Consider the following 19,584-nt stretch of genomic DNA (forward strand, 5'->3'; position numbering starts at 1 on the left):
TAAAGTGACCTTCAACCCCAGTTTTAAATTTTACAGGAGTCCTTCCAACATTGCCTTGTATTTAAGAACACAATCCATCAACTCTGTCCACTTTCCAATCCCTACAAAGAAAAGCCTCCCCGCTGCACAAACTTACCACCAGCATCACCATAAGGCAAAAGGTTGAATTTTTGGTCTGATGTGACCAGAGTACCTTCTACCACATATTGAACTTGTTGCAAATTGCACAGACAACTGAGAAAAAATGTTCACTTTTGAATAGTCAAACATTTCAGACAGTCATTCAGATGAGTTAAACAGTGAGACAAAACATGTTTAAAGCTGGTGGCATTTCTGCTGTCAAAGGCTAAACTCTTGCAATAAACATCTACGCATCTTTATCCCTGACTGTCTGCTGTGTTCATTGACCTTCATTATGCCGTTTGTGTTGTTAAACAAACCTCTGAGAAATTCATACAGCTGCATTTATACTAAGCTCAAATCACTTGGGTAGAGTGTGTTTACTAATTAGTTTCAGTGGATTTGGTTGAACCCCAGTCCAACCAATCTGCATGCCACACTTTGCTTTTTTTCAGATTTTGATGTTGGAAAAAGATTAGGTATTTCCTCCTTCCTATTGACAATTGTGTGTCATTAAAGGCAAAACTGCAGTGAAATGAACTCAGGCTTGAGGTGTGTTCAGTCTTCAGCGTTTGATTGTATAAATCATTAAGGTTTACTTTAAATAACTCTCCAACATAGTAATAGGTTAATGACAAGGCATGCAATATGGCAACTATATTACCAATCTGACAGACTCTTCCTTAAATATAACCACATTTTGATCAGCATAATTTTAATGTGTATCAACTTACCTCACAGGAAATGCAAGAAAAGGTGTTAAAAACAGCTCCTGAGTAGGAGAAGTAAGAGTTTATCAACAGAATGTGTTGTCTGTTCTTCATGCATGCATCAAGCTTCACTTACTGAATCATTTTTAATAGCAACAGCAAAGGAAAACCATGTTGGTGCTTCTTCCAACTCAAATAATTTTTTTCTAATTCAAGTGTGACCTTAGATTTTTGAAGATGCTTATCGGCAGGTGGTGTTTGCTCATGCGGGTCTGGTGAAACATTGATGGGGTTTGTACTAATGGCTGCCCACAAAAGTCAGGGTCATTCATGTTGGACGCAGCTATAAATGCTTGTGTAGCACAAAGTTACCAGATAAGGTAGACTTGTTGAGCCACAGTTATGTTCTTGCTTGTTAGTTGTTTTGCCCTGGTGGCTTCCACACTGGGTGAGTGTTCATTCATGCTTTCATCTCCAGGCAAACCATAAAAGAATTGCAGTAAAAACATTGCCTAAGAATTATTGACATTTCACATTTTAATTGGATTGTGACTACATATGCACTGATTACACTGTAATGTAACTGAGCATAGCCATTGCAATTAGGAACAAGAATGATGTTGGATTTAATCTTTGGGCCTCAGGGTGTGGAGTGCCTACTATTAAGCCCAAGGTGAGTGGATACAACAAGATTATTAATGGCGAGAATGCAGTGTCCGGTTCCTGGCCCTGGCAAGTTTCTCTTCAGGTAGGTCGCTCAGTCTTCTGAAATTCTCCAGTTCTGTTGAATCATGCAAAACAAAATCCTCAGGCAAAGAAAATCTCTTGAAGAGACATTGTTCCAAACTTAGGACAAAAGAGGGTTTCACTTCTGTGGGGGATCACTGATCAACAAGGACTGGGTTGTCACAGCTGCTCATTGCCAAGTGTGGTAAGTCGCTGCATGTGTCCCATTGAAAACATTTGAAAAGAGTTTACTAAAAGTAAATAATTAATAAGATGGCGTTTCATTTTGGTAGGCCGTCAGCCACCGTGTGATCCTGGGGTGAGCACGATAGGCTGTCCAACAGCGAGCCCATTCAGATCAGGACCATTTCTAAGGTAAGGACAATCATTCAAAAAAAAAAAAAAAATCTGTTTTCTAAAACATGAGCTTTTTATCTGTGTGACAGATATTTCAACTTTTTTAAAAAATAATTTGACATTTCTTCACCTCTATGTACAGGTCATCACCCACCCTTCCTTCAACTCAAAAAACTTAACTTTGACATCCAACTTCTGAAGCTCTCCTCCCCAGCAGAGTTCAACTCCCGCGTGTCTCCAGTGTGCTTGGTCTCCTCCAGGAGCAGAATCACCTCTGGAACCAAATGTGTCACCACTGGATGGGGCATGACAGACAGCAACATCCTGTGAGTGAGCCTCTTTACATGTCTAATCAGGATTGTTTTACAAGCATCAAAGCTGGAAAATCTTATATTAAAAAAAGCCCTGTAATGGATTTGGAGTGGTTGTGTTTTTTTTTTTTCTGTCTTCTCAGTCATTGCTCGTTACCTGCAGCAGACCGCTCTGCCTGTGCTCAGCACTGCTCAGTGCAGAATTTCTGGGGTGACAGATCACTGATGCCATGTTCTGTGCTGGTGGTTCTAAATGACTTCCTGCATGGTAATGTGCAATTCAATGGTTAAAAACATACAAGCTTAAAATGACTACTGAATAATATGTTTTCAAAATACATTTGTAATGTGTGAAATGTGAAATTAAATATGCTCTTTTAAAAACTTTGTGAAAAATCCTCTTTAAATGTGAGTGTGATTGTGTATATCATAAGAGTCACCAACTGTCCTATTGCTACATTTTTTCCTGTTTGAAAATCAGCCTGCACAGAGCTCACAGAAGGCAGAACACAGATAGTGTATGAATGCAAGTTCATCCATCTTAAGTTAATCTTGCAAACTATTTGCCTTGTTTCAGGGTGACTCTGGTGGCCCACTGGTGTGAAAGCAAAGGTGTGTGGTCTCTTGTGGGTACTGTGTCTTGGGGCCCTTCGACTGCAATGTGTACAGCCCAGAGTGTATGTCAACATGGCCTACTGCGCAGCTGGATCGACCAGACCCTTGCTAAAAACTAATCAGAAAAACACTAATGGAAACATGTGTTTTCTCAAGAAATAAGCAATAAAATCTTGAAGACTTTGAAGAGTTGCTTGTGTCATGTTCTTAAATAAGATGTGTATGCATGCATGGTGTGTGTTGTGTGGCCTTGAATTTGATGCGTTGTAACGACCATTTTCCTAACTCATGCTACGTTGTGGGGACTGACTGGTTATGGATAAGGTTCAGGACTAAAGTGTGAATTGAGTTCACACTGGTTATGGTTAGATTTAGCATAAGTGTTAGAATAACCTACAAAAATGAATGAAAATGAATGGAGGCCACTGCAAAGTCCTTGTGAAAGTAGAAAAACGTGTATGTGCGTGGGTGCGTGTGTTTGCGTGTTCATGTGTGTGTATCTGTGTGCATATGTGCAATTTCAGAATATATATTGACATGAGGTCAACAAAAACTTCTGATGGTAAAGGAAAAACCACAATGTCTTCAATTTAATTTAAGCTTTAAAGGTTTGAAAACATTTAGTTTTAAGATAAGTAAGTATAGAAATTTTTTTTTCACGGATCCAGAGATAAAAACAAAATATGCATAATGCTCTTAGCAGTAGATGTGTTTTTAGGAACTTGTGATCATTGGTAATGAAGTCAGCAAAAGCATTTGTAAAATTAGAATGATCCAGATAAATCCAGTATACCAATAGTACCGTTGTTAAAGCTCCAACTACTTAAAAAAACACAGCGTAATCATTCCTGTTGCACAACACACATATGGTCTTTCAGATATGTTATCTGATGTGGTGACTCTGGTGACCCTCTGTGTGCTTTCACACACCTAAAGCTTTGTGTGTCTCTCCAGTGAGTTTGAACGTCTCCATAAGTGTCAGTCAGTCGCCCATAGTAAGATCTACAACGACTAATGGGTACAATAAAGTTTGATAAATATTGTTTTGCTGTGTCATGTTTGCCAATTAAATATTTATCTCCAATTTGAATATTTAGTTTAGAATGTAAAAACTATTTAGCGGCAACCTATATATTTGGAAATAACATGGTGGAAATATAAATTAATATAAATGAAGCTCCAATGTTTTTCATTTATGACATATAAGTAACCCAAATTATTGATTATTATTTTACAGTTTTGACTGTGTAACTTTACAAATGGTACCCCACAGTACTATGAAAAGTTATTTACCTCCCCTCACAACTTTCTGCTGTTTCTGCCTTTTTCTCTGCATCAGATCAGGCGAAATGGGTAAATAAAATCCATGTTTCAACCGGTGAGTTTATTAAAAAGGGAAATAAAAAACCTATCCAAACCCACCCAGCCCTCTGTCAAAGTAAGAGTGAATTAGTAATTAAATTATTAACTATATTAAAAATATAGATACTTACATGTAGTAAAAAATAATCCAAACCACACCAGGAACTCGACCTATGAATCGACTGAAATAGATTTTAGTGTCCAAGTGAAAGCCCAGAGTCCAGCCCAATTGAAATGATGAAGCTTGACCCCCAAAACTGCATTATGAATTCATTTGTGTTAACTTTGATATTAAAATTACTTTATTTGAAGAACTCTAGGGTGGAAAAACAGCAAGAACAGGATGAATCTGTAAGAAGATAAACACGTTTTTAATTGCACTGTGCCTCAGGGTTGAACGTGTTCACTGATCCAATAAACATCAATACCTTGTTTTAGGTTTACGAAGGGGAAAGAGCCATGACCAAAGATAATAATATCTTGGGGAAATTTGAATTGACTGGTATTCCGCCTGCTCCCAGAGGAGTCCCTCAGATCGAAGTGACCTTTGACATTGATGCCAACGGCATTCTCAATGTGTCTGCAGTGGACAAAAGCACCGGAAAGGAGAACAAGATCACCATCACTAATGACAAAGGTTGGAGCACATATTACAGGGCAAAGATTGTTCATCAGAGAAGGTTTTAAAGTGACTGACGCAAGCTTTATGTTTCATTCTTCCTCAGGTCGACTGAGCAAGGAAGACATTGAGCGCATGGTGCAAGAAGCAGAACAGTTCAGATCTGAAGATGAAGCCCAGAGAGACAAGATCACTGCCAAAAATTCTCTTGAGTCTTGGCCTTCAACATGAAGAGCACAGTGGAGGACGAGAAGCTCCAAGAAAAGATCAGTCCTGAGGACAAAAAGACCATCACAGATAAGTGTAACGAAGTAATCGCCTGGCTGGACAGGAACCAGGTAAGATATCCGTAAATTAAAAATGCTTTCATCATTATCCGAGAACAAGAGCTTCATGTTTGAAAAAGTTGTGAAATCACAGATGTTTAGCAGAGAAACTGTGATAGACATTTTTCCAGTTCCTTATTGTGTTTTTACTTTATAGCTCTTACACAACAATTATCTGCTTCTTTGTTTTTTTACATAGACAGCTGAGAAGGAAGAGTATGAGCACCAACAGAAAGAGCTGGAGAAAATTTGCAACCCAATAATCTCTAAGCTGTACCAGGGGGAATGCCAGGAGGAATGCCCAGGAGGAAGGAGGAATGCCAGGAGGAATGCCATGAGGAATGCCAGGAGGAATGCCAGGAGGAATGCCAGGAGGGAGGAATGCCGGAGGGAGGAATGCCCAGGAGGAATGCAGGAGGCTTCCCTGGCGGAGCCGGAGCTGGTTCTTCCTCTGGCCCAACCATTGAGGAAGTCGACTAAATATGAGCAATAAGCACAACAGTTACTTATCTTAGCTTGATTACATGTACTGGCTGTTCAAACCATGCATTTTGTGGCAAATGGGCACACCATAAAAATTCAACTTATATTTGCTCTACAGCATTACTCTTAGTGTAATGAGCTATTGCTGAAATAGCAACAGGCTCCTTCTTGCCAGAAAGAGTCTGGGTCTCTGAACTTTGTCCCTTTCAGACATAATTGCAAATCTTTATAGAGATGTTTTAGAGGCCAGCACAAATACGTTTGTACACACCTGTGAAGTAAATAGTAAAGTATGTATGGTTCTCAACACTTTTGGCAAATGTGAAGCAGACCCCTGAATTAAAGTTTGCCCAACCATATTTCAATGCAAGAGCTTTTTTGTGATATCACTATTCAAGCTTTGTAAATTCAGAGACATTTCAGATTTTTTCAGAAGAGCTCAAGCTTGGCTCCATTGGATGGACAGTCTTTGTAAACAACATATTCTAATTCTAATCAGAAGAAAATCACAATCACAATTAAATTTGACCTATTCCATTCAGACACATGTGCTTTCATTTAAACCGCTCCATTTTCAGCTCTGTATGTATGTTTCTGGTCATCGTCTTGCTGTAAAGTGACCTTCAACCCCAGTTTTAAATTTTACAGGAGTCCTTCCAACATTGCCTTGTATTTAAGAACACAATCCATCAACTCTGTCCACTTTCCAATCCCTACAAAGAAAAGCCTCCCCGCTGCACAAACTTACCACCAGCATCACCATAAGGCAAAAGGTTGAATTTTTGGTCTGATGTGACCAGAGTACCTTCTACCACATATTGAACTTGTTGCAAATTGCACAGACAACTGAGAAAAAATGTTCACTTTTGAATAGTCAAACATTTCAGACAGTCATTCAGATGAGTTAAACAGTGAGACAAAACATGTTTAAAGCTGGTGGCATTTCTGCTGTCAAAGGCTAAACTCTTGCAATAAAACTACGCATCTTTATCCCTGACTGTCTGCTGTGTTCATTGACCTTCATTATGCCGTTTGTGTTGTTAAACAAACCTCTGAGAAATTCATACAGCTGCATTTATACTAAGCTCAAATCACTTGGGTAGAGTGTGTTTACTAATTAGTTTCAGTGGATTTGGTTGAACCCCAGTCCAACCAATCTGCATGCCACACTTTGCTTTTTTTCAGATTTTGATGTTGGAAAAAGATTAGGTATTTCCTCCTTCCTATTGACAATTGTGTGTCATTAAAGGCAAAACTGCAGTGAAATGAACTCAGGCTTGAGGTGTGTTCAGTCTTCAGCGTTTGATTGTATAAATCATTAAGGTTTACTTTAAATAACTCTCCAACATAGTAATAGGTTAATGACAAGGCATGCAATATGGCAACTATATTACCAATCTGACAGACTCTTCCTTAAATATAACCACATTTTGATCAGCATAATTTTAATGTGTATCAACTTACCTCACAGGAAATGCAAGAAAAGGTGTTAAAAACAGCTCCTGAGTAGGAGAAGTAAGAGTTTATCAACAGAATGTGTTGTCTGTTCTTCATGCATGCATCAAGCTTCACTTACTGAATCATTTTTAATAGCAACAGCAAAGGAAAACCATGTTGGTGCTTCTTCCAACTCAAATAATTTTTTCTAATTCAAGTGTGACCTTAGATTTTTGAAGATGCTTATTGGCAGGTGGTGTTTGCTCATGCGGGGTGGTGAAACATTGATGGGTTGTACTAATGGCTGCCCACAAAAGTCAGGGTCATTCATGTTGGACGCAGCTATAAATGCTTGTGTAGCACAAAGTTACCAGATAGGTAGACTTGTTGAGCCACAGTTATGTTCTTGCTTGTTAGTTGTTTTGCCCTGGTGGCTTCCACACTGGGTGAGTGTTCATTTCATGCTTCATCTCCAGGCAAACCATAAAAGAATTGCAGTAAAAACATTGCCTAAGAATTATTGACATTTCACATTTTAATTGGATTGTGACTACATATGCACTGATTACACTGTAATGTAACTGAGCATAGCCATTGCAATTAGGAACAAGAATGATGTTGGATTTAATCTTTGGGCCTCAGGGTGTGGAGTGCCTACTATTAAGCCCAAGGTGAGTGGATACAACAAGATTATTAATGGCGAGAATGCAGTGTCCGGTTCCTGGCCCTGGCATTTTTCTTCAGGTAGGTCGCTCAGTCTTCTGAAATTCTCCAGTTCTGTTGAATCATGCAAAAACAAAATCCTCAGGCAAAGAAAATCTCTTGAAGAGACATTGTTCCAAACTTAGGACAAAAGAGGGTTTCACTTCTGTGGGGGATCACTGATCAACAAGGACTGGGTTGTCACAGCTGCTCATTGCCAAGTGTGGTAAGTCGCTGCATGTGTCCCATTGAAAACATTTGAAAAGAGTTACTAAAAGTAAATAATTAATAAGATGGCGTTTCATTTTGGTAGGCCGTCAGACCACCGTGTGATCCTGGTGAGCACGATAGGCTGTCCAACAGCGAGCCCATTCAGATCAGGACCATTTCTAAGGTAAGGACAATCATTCAAAAAAAAAAAAAAAAATCTGTTTTCTAAAACATGAGCTTTTTATCTGTGTGACAGATATTTCAACTTTTTTAAAAAATAATTTGACATTTCTTCACCTCTATGTACAGGTCATCACCCACCCTTCCTTCAACTCAAAAACCTTAACTTTGACATCCAACTTCTGAAGCTCTCCTCCCCAGCAGAGTTCAACTCCGCGTGTCTCCAGTGTGCTTGGTCTCCTCCAGGAGCAGAATCACCTCTGGAACCAAATGTGTCACCACTGGATGGGGCATGACAGCAACATCCTGTGGTGAGCCTCTTTACATGTCTAATCAGGATTGTTTTACAAGCATCAAAGCTGGAAAATCTTATATTAAAAAAAGCCCTGTAATGGATTTGGAGTGGTTGTGTTTTTTTTTTTTTCTGTCTTCTCAGTGCTCGTTACCTGCAGCAGACCGCTCTGCCTGTGCTCAGCACTGCTCAGTGCAGAATTTTCTGGGGTGACAGGATCACTGATGCCATGTTCTGTGCTGGTGGTTCTAAAATGACTTCCTGCAGGTAATGTGCAATTCAATGGTTAAAAACATACAAGCTTAAAATGACTACTGAATAATATGTTTTCAAAATACATTTGTAATGTGTGAAATGTGAAATTAAATATGCTCTTTTAAAAACTTTGTGAAAAATCCTCTTTAAATGTGAGTGTGATTGTGTATATCATAAGAGTCACCAACTGTCCTATTGCTACATTTTTTCCTGTTTTGAAAATCAGCCTGCACAGAGCTCACAGAAGGCAGAACACAGATAGTGTATGAATGCAAGTTCATCCATCTTAAGTTAATCTTGCAAACTATTTGCCTTGTTTCAGGGTGACTCTGGTGGCCCACTGGTGTGTGAAAGCAAAGGTGTGTGGTCTCTTGTGGGTACTGTGTCTTGGGGCACCATCGACTGCAATGTGTACAGCCCAGAGTGTATGTCAACATGGCCTACGTGCGCAGCTGGATCGACCAGACCCTTGCTAAAAACTAATCAGAAAAACACTAATGGAAACATGTGTTTTCTCAAGAAATAAGCAATAAAATCTTGAAGACTTTGAAGAGTTGCTTGTGTCATGTTCTTAAATAAGATGTGTATGCATGCATGGTGTGTGTTTGTGTGGCCTTGAATTTGATGCGTTGTAACGACCATTTTCCTAACTCATGCTACGTTGTGGGGACTGACTGGTTATGGATAAGGTTCAGGACTAAAGTGTGAATTGAGTTCACACTGGTTATGGTTAGATTTAGCATAAGTGTTAGAATAACCTACAAAAATGAATGAAAATGAATGGAGGCCACTGCAAAGTCCTTGTGAAAGTAGAAAAACGTGTATGTGCGTGGGTGCGTGTGTTTGCGTGTTCATGTGTGTGTATCTGTGTGCATATGTGCAATTTCAGAATATATATTGACATGAGGTCAACAAAAACTTCTGATGGTAAAGGAAAAACCACAATGTCTTCAATTTAATTTAAGCTTTAAAGGTTTGAAAACATTTAGTTTTAAGATAAGTAAGTATAGAAATTTTTTTTTCACGGATCCAGAGATAAAAACAAAATATGCATAATGCTCTTAGCAGTAGATGTGTTTTTAGGAACTTGTGATCATTGGTAATGAAGTCAGCAAAAGCATTTGTAAAATTAGAATGTGATCCAGATAAATCCAGTATATCAATAGTACCGTTGTTAAAGCTCCAACTACTTAAAATAAACACAGCGTAAATCTGTTGCACAACACACATATGGTCTTTCAGATATGTTATCTGATGTGGTGACTCTGGTGACCTCTGGTGTGCTTTCACACACCTAAAGCTTTGTGTGTCTCTCCAGTGAGTTTGAACGTCTCCATAAGTGTCAGTCAGTCGCCCATAGTAAGATCTACAACGACTAATGGGTACAATAAAGTTTTGATAAATATTGTTTTGCTGTGTCATGTTTGCCAATTAAATATTTATCTCCAATTTGAATATTTAGTTTAGAATGTAAAACTATTTAGCGGCAACCTATATATTTGGAAATAACATGGTGGAAATATAAATTAATATAAATGAAGCTCCAATGTTTTCATTTATGACATATAAGTAACCCAAATTATTGATTATTATTTTACAGTTTTGACTGTGTAACTTTACAAATGGTACCCCACAGTACTATGAAAAGTTATTTACCTCCCCTCACAACTTTCTGCTGTTTCTGCCTTTTTCTCTGCATCAGATCAGGCGAATGGGTAAATAAAATCCATGTTTCAACCGGTGAGTTTATTAAAAAGGGAAATAAAAAACCTATCCAAACCCACCCAGCCCTCTGTCAAAAGTAAGAGTTGAATTAGGTAATTAAATTATTAACTATATTAAAAATATAGTTGTATACTTACATGTAGTAAAAAATAATCCAAACCACACCAGGAACTCGACCTATGAATCGACTGAAATAGATTTTAGTGTCCAAGTGAAAAGAGTCCAGCCCAATGAATGATGAAGCTTGACCCCCAAAACTGCATTATGAATTCATTTGTGTTAACTTTGATATTAAAATTACTTTATTTGAAGAACTCTAGGGTGGAAAAACAGCAAGAACAGGATGAATCTGTAAGAAGATAAACACGTTTTTAATTGCACTGTGCCTCAGGGTTGAACGTGTTCACTGATCCAATAAACATCAATACCTTGTTTTAGGTTTACGAAGGGGAAAGAGCCATGACCAAAGATAATAATATCTTGGGGAAATTTGAATTGACTGGTATTCCGCCTGCTCCCAGAGGAGTCCCTCAGATCGAAGTGACCTTTGACATTGATGCCAACGGCATTCTCAATGTGTCTGCAGTGGACAAAAGCACCGGAAAGGAGAACAAGATCACCATCACTAATGACAAAGGTTGGAGCACATATTACAGGGCAAAGATTGTTCATCAGAGAAGGTTTTAAAGTGACTGACGCAAGCTTTATGTTTCATTCTCGACTGAGCAAGGAAGACATTGAGCGCATGGTGCAAGAAGCAGAACAGTTCAGATCTGAAGATGAAGCCCAGAGAGACAAGATCACTGCCAAAAATTCTCTTGAGTCTCTGGCCTTCAACATGAAGAGCACAGTGGAGGACGAGAAGCTCCAAGAAAAGATCAGTCCTGAGGACAAAAAGACCATCACAGATAAGTGTAACGAAGTAATCGCCTGGCTGGACAGGAACCAGGTAAGATATCCGTAAATTAAAAATGCTTTCATCATTATCCGAGAACAAGAGCTTCATGTTTGAAAAAGTTGTGAAATCACAGATGTTTAGCAGAGAAACTGTGATAGACATTTTTCCAGTTCCTTATTGTGTTTTTACTTTTATAGCTCTTACACAACAATTATCTGCTTCTTTGTTTTTTTACATAGACAGCTGAGAAGGAAGAGTATGAGCACCAACAGAAAGAGCTGGAGAAAATTTGCAACCCAATAATCTCTAAGCTGTACCAGGGGGGAATGCCAGGAGGAATGCCAGGAGGAATGTCGGGAGGAATGCCAGGAGGAAGGAGGAATGCCAGGAGGAATGCCAGGAGGAATGCCAGGAGGAATGCCAGGAGGCTTCCCTGGCGGAGCCGGAGCTGGTTCTTCCTCTGGCCCAACCATTGAGGAAGTCGACTAAATATGAGCAATAAGCACAACAGTTACTTATCTTAGCTTGATTACATGTACTGGCTGTTCAAACCATGCATTTTGTGGCAAATGGGCACACCATAAAAATTCAACTTATATTTGCTCTACAGCATTACTCTTAGTGTAATGAGCTATTGCTGAAATAGCAACAGGCTCCTTCTTGCCAGAAAGAGTCTGGGTCTCTGAACTTTGTCCCTTTCAGACATAATTGCAAATCTTTATAGAGATGTTTTAGAGGCCAGCACAAATACGTTTGTACACACCTGTGAAGTAAATAGTAAAGTATGTATGGTTCTCAACACTTTTGGCAAATGTGAAGCAGACCCCTGAATTAAAGTTTGCCCAACCATATTTCAATGCAAGAGCTTTTTTGTGATATCACTATTCAAGCTTTGTAAATTCAGAGACATTTCAGATTTTTTTCAGAAGAGCTCAAGCTTGGCTCCATTGGATGGACAGTCTTTGTAAACAACATATTCTAATTCTAATCAGAAGAAAATCACAATCACAATTAAATTTGACCTATTCCATTCAGACATGTGCTTTCATTTAAACCGCTCCATTTTCAGCTCTGTATGTATGTTTCTGGTCATCGTCTTGCTGTAAAGTGACCTTCAACCCCAGTTTTAAATTTTACAGGAGTCCTTCCAACATTGCCTTGTATTTAAGAACACAATCCATCAACTCTGTCCACTTTCCAATCCCTACAAAGAAAAGCCTCCCCGCTGCACAAACTTACCACCAGCATCACCATAAGGCAAAAGGTTGAATTTTTGGTCTGATGTGACCAGAGTACCTTCTACCACATATTGAACTTGTTGCAAATTGCACAGACAACTGAGAAAAAATGTTCACTTTTGAATAGTCAAACATTTCAGACAGTCATTCAGATGAGTTAAACAGTGAGACAAAACATGTTTAAAGCTGGTGGCATTTCTGCTGTCAAAGGCTAAACTCTTGCAATAAACATCTACGCATCTTTATCCCTGACTGTCTGCTGTGTTCATTGACCTTCATTATGCGTTTGTGTTGTTAAACAAACCTCTGAGAAATTCATACAGCTGCATTTATACTAAGCTCAAATCACTTGGGTAGAGTGTGTTTACTAATTAGTTTCAGTGGATTTGGTTGAACCCCAGTCCAACCAATCTGCATGCCACACTTTGCTTTTTTTCAGATTTTGATGTTGGAAAAAGATTAGGTATTTCCTCCTTCCTATTGACAATTGTGTGTCATTAAAGGCAAAACTGCAGTGAAATGAACTCAGGCTTGAGGTGTGTTCAGTCTTCAGCGTTTGATTGTATAAATCATTAAGGTTTACTTTAAATAACTCTCCAACATAGTAATAGGTTAATGACAAGGCATGCAATATGGCAACTATATTACCAATCTGACAGACTCTTCCTTAAATATAACCACATTTTGATCAGCATAATTTTAATGTGTATCAACTTACCTCACAGGAAATGCAAGAAAAGGTGTTAAAAACAGCTCCTGAGTAGGAGAAGTAAGAGTTTATCAACAGAATGTGTTGTCTGTTCTTCATGCATGCATCAAGCTTCACTTACTGAATCATTTTTAATAGCAACAGCAAAGGAAAACCATGTTGGTGCTTCTTCCAACTCAAATAATTTTTTCTAATTCAAGTGTGACCTTAGATTTTTGAAGATGCTTATCGGCAGGTGGTGTTTGCTCATGCGGGGTCTGGTGAAACATTGATGGGGTTTGTACTAATGGCTGCCACAAAAGTCAGGGTCATTCATGTTGGACGCAGCTATAAATGCTTGTGTAGCACAAAGTTACCAGATAGGGTAGACTTGTTGAGCCACAGTTATGTTCTTGCTTGTTAGTTGTTTTGCCCTGGTGGCTTCCACACTGGGTGAGTGTTCATTTCATGCTTTCATCTCCAGGCAAACCATAAAAGAATTGCAGTAAAAACATTGCCTAAGAATTATTGACATTTCACATTTTAATTGGATTGTGACTACATATGCACTGATTACACTGTAATGTAACTGAGCATAGCCATTGCAATTAGGAACAAGAATGATGTTGGATTTAATCTTTGGGCCTCAGGGTGTGGAGTGCCTACTATTAAGCCCAAGGTGAGTGGATACAACAAGATTATTAATGGCGAGAATGCAGTGTCCGGTTCCTGGCCCTGGCAAGTTTCTCTTCAGGTAGGTCGCTCAGTCTTCTGAAATTCTCCAGTTCTGTTGAATCATGCAAAAACAAAACCTCAGGCAAAGAAAATCTCTTGAAGAGACATTGTTCCAAACTTAGGACAAAAGAGGGTTTCACTTCTGTGGGGGATCATGATCAACAAGGACTGGGTTGTCACAGCTGCTCATTGCCAAGTGTGGTAAGTCGCTGCATGTGTCCCATTGAAAACATTTGAAAAGAGTTTACTAAAAGTAAATAATTAAGATGGCGTTTCATTTGGTAGGCCGCCAGACCACCGTGTGATCCTGGGTGAGCACGATAGGCTGTCCAACAGCGAGCCCATTCAGATCAGGACCATTTCTAAGGTAAGGACAATCATTCAAAAAAAAAAAAAAATCTGTTTTCTAAAACATGAGCTTTTTATCTGTGTGACAGATATTTCAACTTTTTTAAAAAATAATTTGACATTTCTTCACCTCTATGTACAGGTCATCACCCACCCTTCCTCAACTCAAAAACTTAACTTTGACATCAAACTTCTGAAGCTCTCCTCCCCAGCAGAGTTCAACTCCCGTGTCCCAGTGTGCTTGGTCTCCTCCAGGAGCAGAATCCCTCTGGAACCAAATGTGTCACCACTGGATGGGGGCATGACAGCAACATCCTGTGGTGAGCCTCTTTACATGTCTAATCAGGATTGTTTTACAAGCATCAAAGCTGGAAAATCTTATATTAAAAAAAGCCCTGTAATGGATTTGGAGTGGTTGTGTTTTTTTTTTTCTGTCTTCTCAGTCATTGCTCGTTACCTGCAGCAGACCGCTCTGCCTGTGCTCAGCACTGCTCAGTGCAAACGTTTCTGGGGTGCCAGAAAAATCACTGATGCCATGTTCTGTGCTGGTGGTTCTGAAATGACTTCCTGCATGGTAATGTGCAATTCAATGGTTAAAAACATACAAGCTTAAAATGACTACTGAATAATATGTTTTCAAAATACATTTGTAATGTGTGAAATGTGAAATTAAATATGCTCTTTTAAAAACTTTGTGAAAAATCCTCTTTAAATGTGAGTGTGATTGTGTATATCATAAGAGTCACCAACTGTCTATTGCTACATTTTTTCCTGTTTTGAAAATCAGCCTGCACAGAGCTCACAGAAGGCAGAACACAGATAGTGTATGAATGCAAGTTCATCCATCTTAAGTTAATCTTGCAAACTATTTGCCTTGTTTCAGGGTGACACTGGTGGCCCACTGGTGTGTGAAAGCAAAGGTGTGTGGTCTCTTGTGGGTACTGTGTCTTGGGGCACCATTCGACTGCAATGTGTACAGCCCAGAGTGTATGTCAACATGGCCTACGTGCGCAGCTGGATCGACCAGACCCTTGCTAAAAACTAATCAGAAAAACACTAATGGAAACATGTGTTTTCTCAAGAAATAAGCAATAAAATCTTGAAGACTTTGAAGAGTTGCTTGTGTCATGTTCTTAAATAAGATGTGTATGCATGCATGGTGTGTGTTTGTGTGGCCTTGAATTTGATGCGTTGTAACGACCATTTTCCTAACTCATGCTACGTTGTGGGGACTGACTGGTTATGGATAAGGTTCAGGACTAAAGTGTGAATTGAGTTCACACTGGTTATGGTTAGATTTAGCATAAGTGTTAGAATAACCTACAAAAATGAATGAAAATGAATGGAGGCCACTGCAAAGTCCTTGTGAAAGTAGAAAAACGTGTATGTGCGTGGGTGCGTGTGTTTGCGTGTTCATGTGTGTGTATCTGTGTGCATATGTGCAATTTCAGAATATATATTGACATGAGGTCAACAAAAACTTCTGATGGTAAAGGAAAAACCACAATGTCTTCAATTTAATTTAAGCTTTAAAGGTTTGAAAACATTTAGTTTTAAGATAAGTAAGTATAGAAATTTTTTTTTCACGGATCCAGAGATAAAAACAAAATATGCATAATGCTCTTAGCAGTAGATGTGTTTTTAGGAACTTGTGATCATTGGTAATGAAGTCAGCAAAAGCATTTGTAAAATTAGAATATGATCCAGATAAATCCAGTATACAATAGTACCGTTGTTAAAGCTCCAACTACTTAAAATAAACACAGCGTAATCATTCTGTTGCACAACACACATATGGTCTTTCAGATATGTTATCTGATGTGGTGACTCTGGTGACCCTCTGGTGTGCTTTCACACACCTAAAGCTTTGTGTGTCTCTCCAGTGAGTTTGAACGTCTCCATAAGTGTCAGTCAGTCGCCCATAGTAAGATCTACAACGACTAATGGGTACAATAAAGTTTTGATAAATATTGTTTTGCTGTGTCATGTTTGCCAATTAAATATTTATCTCCAATTTGAATATTTAGTTTAGAATGTAAAACTATTAGCGGCAACCATATATTTGGAAATAACATGGTGGAAATATAAATTAATATAAATGAAGCTCCAATGTTTTTCATTTATGACATATAAGTAACCAAATTATTGATTATTATTTACAGTTTTGACTGTGTAACTTTACAAATGGTACCCCACAGTACTATGAAAAGTTATTTACCTCCCCTCACAACTTTCTGCTGTTTCTGCCTTTTTCTCTGCATCAGATCAGGCGAATGGGTAAATAAAATCCATGTTTCAACCGGTGAGTTTATTAAAAAGGGAAATAAAAAACCTATCCAAACCCACCCAGCCCTCTGTCAAAAGTAAGAGTTGAATTAGGTAATTAAATTATTAACTATATTAAAAATATAGTTGTATACTTACATGTAGTAAAAAATAATCCAAACAACACCAGGAACTCGACCTATGAATCGACTGAAATAGATTTTAGTGTCCAAGTGAAAGCCCAGAGTCCAGCCCAATTGAAATGATGAAGCTTGACCCCAAAACTGCATTATGAATTCATTTGTGTTAACTTTGATATTAAATTACTTATTTGAAGAACTCTAGGGTGGAAAAACAGCAAGAACAGGATGAATCTGTAAGAAGATAAACACGTTTTAATTGCACTGTGCCTCAGGGTTGAACGTGTTCACTGATCCAATAAACATCAATACCTTGTTTTAGGTTTACGAAGGGGAAAGAGCCATGACCAAAGATAATAATATCTTGGGGAAATTTGAATTGACTGGTATTCCGCCTGCTCCCAGAGGAGTCCCTCAGATCGAAGTGACCTTGACATTGATGCCAACGGCATTCTCAATGTGTCTGCAGTGGACAAAAGCACCGGAAAGGAGAACAAGATCACCATCACTAATGACAAAGGTTGGAGCACATATTACAGGGCAAAGATTGTTCATCAGAGAAGGTTTTAAAGTGACTGACGCAAGCTTTATGTTTCATTCTTCCTCAGGTCGACTGAGCAAGGAAGACATTGAGCGCATGGTGCAAGAAGCAGAACAGTTCAGATCTGAAGATGAAGCCCAGAGAGACAAGATCTGCCAAAAATTCTCTTGAGTCTCTTTCCTTCAACATGAAGAGCACAGTGGAGGACGAGAAGCTCCAAGAAAAGATCAGTCCTGAGGACAAAAAGACCATCACAGATAAGTGTAACGAAGTAATCGCCTGGCTGGACAGGAACCAGGTAAGATATCCGTAAATTAAAAATGCTTTCATCATTATCCGAGAACAAGAGCTTCATGTTTGAAAAAGTTGTGAAATCACAGATGTTTAGCAGAGAAACTGTGATAGACATTTTTCCAGTTCCTTATTGTGTTTTTACTTTTATAGCTCTTACACAACAATTATCTGCTTCTTTGTTTTTTTACATAGACAGCTGAGAAGGAAGAGTATGAGCACCAACAGAAAGAGCTGGAGAAAATTTGCAACCAATAATCTCTAAGCTGTACCAGGGGGAATGCCAGGAGGAATGCCAGGAGGAATGTCCAGGAGGAATGCCAGGAGGGAGGAATGCCAGGAGGAATGCTTCCTGGCGGAGCCGGAGCTGGTTCTTCCTCTGGCCCAACCATTGAGGAAGTCGACTAAATATGAGCAATAAGCACAACAGTTATCTTAGCTGATTACATGTACTGGCTGTTCAAACCATGCATTTTGTGGCAAATGGGCACACCATAAAAATTCAACTTATATTTGCTCTACAGCATTACTCTTAGTGTAATGAAGCTATTGCTGAAATAGCAACAGGCTCCTTCTTGCCAGAAAGAGTCTGGGTCTCTGAACTTTGTCCCTTTCAGACATAATTGCAAATCTTTATAGAGATGTTTTAGAGGCCACAAAACGTTTTGTACACACCTGTGAAGTAAATAGTAAAGTATGTATGGTTCTCAACACTTTTGGCAAATGTGAAGCAGACCCCTGAATTAAAGTTTGCCCAACCATATTTCAAGCAGAGCTTTTTTGTGATATCACTATTCAAGCTTGTAAATTCAGAGACATTTCAGATTTTTTTCGAAGAGCTCAAGCTTTGGCTCCATTGGATGGACAGTCTTTGTAAACAAACATATTCTAATTCTAATCAGAAGAAAATCACAATCCAATTAAATTTGACCTATTCCATTCAGACACATGTGCTTTCATTTGAACCGCTCCATTTTCAGCTCTGTATGTATGTTTCTGGTCATCGTCTTGCTGTAAGTGACCTTCAACCCCAGTTTTAAATTTTACAGGAGTCCTTCCAACATTGCCTTGTATTTAAGAACACAATCCATCAACTCTGTCCACTTCCAATCCCTACAAAGAAAAGCCTCCCCGCTGCACAAAACTTACCACCAGCATCACCATAAGGCAAAAGATTGAATTTTTGGTCTGATGTGACAGAGTACCTTCTACCACATATTGAACTTGTTGCAAATTGCACAGACAACTGAGAAAAAAATGTTCCTTTTGAATAGTCAAACATTTCAGACAGTCATTCAGATGAGTTAAACAGTGAGACAAAACATGTTAAAGCTGGTGGCATTTCTGCTGTCAAAGGCTAAAACTCTTGCAATAAACATCTACGCATCTTTATCCCTGACTGTCTGCTGTGTTCATTGACCTTCATTATGCCGTTTGTGTTGTTAAACAAACCTCTGAGAAATTCATACAGCTGCATTTATACTAAGCTCAAATCACTTGGGTAGAGTGTGTTTACTAATTAGTTTCAGTGGATTTGGTTGAACCCCAGTCCAACCAATCTGCATGCCACACTTTGCTTTTTTTCAGATTTTGATGTTGGAAAAAGATTAGGTATTTCCTCCTTCCTATTGACAATTGTGTGTCATTAAAGGCAAAACTGCAGTGAAATGAACTCAGGCTTGAGGTGTGTTCAGTCTTCAGCGTTTGATTGTATAAATCATTAAGGTTTACTTTAAATAACTCTCCAACATAGTAATAGGTTAATGACAAGGCATGCAATATGGCAACTATATTACCAATCTGACAGACTCTTCCTTAAATATAACCACATTTTGATCAGCATAATTTTAATGTGTATCAACTTACCTCACAGGAAATGCAAGAAAAGGTGTTAAAAACAGCTCCTGAGTAGGAGAAGTAAGAGTTTATCAACAGAATGTGTTGTCTGTTCTTCATGCATGCATCAAGCTTCACTTACTGAATCATTTTTAATAGCAACAGCAAAGGAAA

At 38.7% G+C, this 19,584-nt stretch overlaps 6 pseudogenes; all 6 read left to right on the forward strand.

Annotated features, from left to right (window-relative positions):
• The first annotated feature begins 1,191 nt into the window (after positions 1-1,191).
• On the forward strand, positions 1,192-2,958 carry LOC129371481 (chymotrypsin-like protease CTRL-1; annotated as a pseudogene).
• A 1,652-nt stretch (positions 2,959-4,610) lies between these two features.
• Positions 4,611-5,764, forward strand: LOC129371483 (heat shock cognate 71 kDa protein-like; annotated as a pseudogene).
• A 2,089-nt stretch (positions 5,765-7,853) lies between these two features.
• LOC129371484 (chymotrypsin-like protease CTRL-1) lies at positions 7,854-9,256 on the forward strand (annotated as a pseudogene).
• A 1,633-nt stretch (positions 9,257-10,889) lies between these two features.
• LOC129371485 (heat shock cognate 71 kDa protein-like) lies at positions 10,890-12,811 on the forward strand (annotated as a pseudogene).
• Positions 12,812-13,611: 800 nt separating this feature from the next.
• On the forward strand, positions 13,612-15,450 carry LOC129371401 (chymotrypsin-like protease CTRL-1; annotated as a pseudogene).
• A 695-nt stretch (positions 15,451-16,145) lies between these two features.
• On the forward strand, positions 16,146-17,982 carry LOC129371486 (heat shock cognate 71 kDa protein-like; annotated as a pseudogene).
• Positions 17,983-19,584: the final 1,602 nt, after the last annotated feature.

This window comes from Poeciliopsis prolifica, unplaced genomic scaffold (assembly GCF_027474105.1).
Source record: "Poeciliopsis prolifica strain line A6 unplaced genomic scaffold, Auburn_PproV2 SCAFFOLD026, whole genome shotgun sequence".
NCBI lineage: Eukaryota > Metazoa > Chordata > Actinopteri > Cyprinodontiformes > Poeciliidae > Poeciliopsis > Poeciliopsis prolifica.